This window comes from Elephantulus edwardii, unplaced genomic scaffold (genome assembly GCF_000299155.1).
Source record: "Elephantulus edwardii isolate Elephantulus edwardi_28Jun2011 unplaced genomic scaffold, EleEdw1.0 scaffold00188, whole genome shotgun sequence".
Taxonomy (NCBI): Eukaryota; Metazoa; Chordata; class Mammalia; order Macroscelidea; family Macroscelididae; genus Elephantulus; species Elephantulus edwardii.
Genome location: NW_006399938.1, coordinates 5,008,087 through 5,010,222, shown reverse-complemented (window position 1 = coordinate 5,010,222; position 2,136 = coordinate 5,008,087).

Genomic DNA, 2,136 nt, shown 5'->3' with positions numbered 1-2,136 from the left:
AGATCAGCAATTTGAATCTAGTAACCACTCCACTGGAGAAATTTTTTACATTCTACTTCCATAAGGACTACAGCCTTGGAAACCCAGCATGACAGTGTCTTATTGGGCTGCTATGAATCAGAATTGCTTCAGTGGCAATGGGCTTGTTTCTTGATTTACTGAAAATATTATCTTTTTTCTCTTTATTAATTTTCCCCCTTTTTTCTTTCCCTTCCTTCCTTCCTTCCTTCCTTCCTTCCTTCCTTCCTTCCTTCCTTCCTCCCTCCCTCCCTCCCTCCTTTCCTCCCTTCCTTTCTTCCTTCCTTCAAGGAATCTGAACTTTACTTGAGTAAGCCAGAGGCAAAAAAGAAATTAAACTTGACCTCTAAAGAGAAGACTAAACTAGGTCTCTAACCGTAAATCTAAGGAAATCTGGTGGTATAATGGTAAGGCACAGCCAAGCCAAAGATAAATCCAGCAGAGGCTCCACAGAAGGACAATGGGCAATTTCCTCTCTCATGATTTGTTGCCTCTGAAAATTCACTGGAGGATCATCTATAACTTGGTTCTGATTGAACTCAACAACCATAAATCTAAAGATAATAATAAGATTATTACATTAAAGTATAATGAATCTCTTTATGTAAAGAAATTTAACACTAGAAATTACTGAAGTAATACATGTTGGTGTTATTAAGTGTCATAAAAAGGCTATGACTAACATTGGCTCTGTGTGTAATAGAATAAAATGTGGCACATTTCTGAGTCATTCTCATAAACACTACTGTGCTTAAACTTTGTGTTGCTACCACTGTTCCATCCATCTCAAATTTGTCTTATTCTTGTAGGGAATTCTGGCTGCTTAATGGTAAGGAATTGCCCTGTCAAATCAAAAGTATGCTGCTTAAATCCACCAGTTGCTCCGCAGAAGAAAGATGTGTATTCTCCTCTCATGCTATTTATTGCTTCTGAAAATTCCCTGGATTGCTGTTAGGGGTGTTGTTGTTGTGTGCCATTGAGTTGAGTATGATGCATAGCAAAAATGAACAAAAGATCTAAACCCTGTCCTATCCTGTGACATCCTCACAATTACTGACACACAAGAGCCCATTGCAGCAGTCACCATGTCAGTACACCTTGTTGAGGGTTTACCTCTCCTTCACTGACCCTCACCTTCCCTGCATCATGTCCCTATGAATGATGTCCCTCCCAGCAATATGCTCAAAGTATGTGAGAATTTTTACTGAATCTTGCAGTTCATAATTGAGCAATATGCAATCAAGATGTGTAAATGAAGATTGGTGACTGGAATGCAAAAGTGGTAAATAGTGAAGAAGAGATGTTGTTGTTGTTGTTATTGCCATTGAGTCACTTGTGACTCAGCGATCTGATGTTCAACAGAAACCTACTTTATCCTGTGCCAACTTTACTGTCTTTGATACATCTACCCGCATTACCCTAGTCACTGTATCACTCCATCTCATTGATGGTCTCCCTCTCTTTCTTCATTTCTCCTTCCTTCCAAGCTTGATGTTCCTCGCCAAGGACCTGTCCCTTCTTGCAACATGCCCAAAGTACATCAGATGAAACTTTAGATCCTTGCCTCCAAGGAGCAGACTGGCTTGACCCTGGCTTGGATGAACCCGTTTGTTCTCCTGGCACTAAATGGTATATTCAAAACTCTTCTCCAGCACCACAGCTCAAAGGCATAAATTCTCTTTTTAGCATCCCTAATCCAGATCTCTGATGCACAAGCAATTGTGAAGACAATGGAATGTATCAGGCACATCTTAGTCTTCAAACTGATATCATTGCTCTTCAGTACTCTGGAGAACTCCCTGACATCTGACTTTCCCAATGTAATTTGTCTCTTGATTTCCTGGCTGCTGGTACCAAGAGTGTTGATTGTGGGGCCAAGCAAACTAAAGCTGTTAACAATCTCAATCTCTTCACCATCCATCCACGATGCAGCCAATTGGCAGAGTGGTGAGAATGTTTGGTTTGTTGATGTTGATCTTCAATCCATATTGAACGTCGTAGTCCCTGATCTTCTATGACAAGTGCTTCAGGTCTTCTTCAATTACAGCAAGCAGGGTTGTGACACCTGCATAATGCAGGTTATTGATGAATCTTCCTCCAATCCTGATCCAATATTCC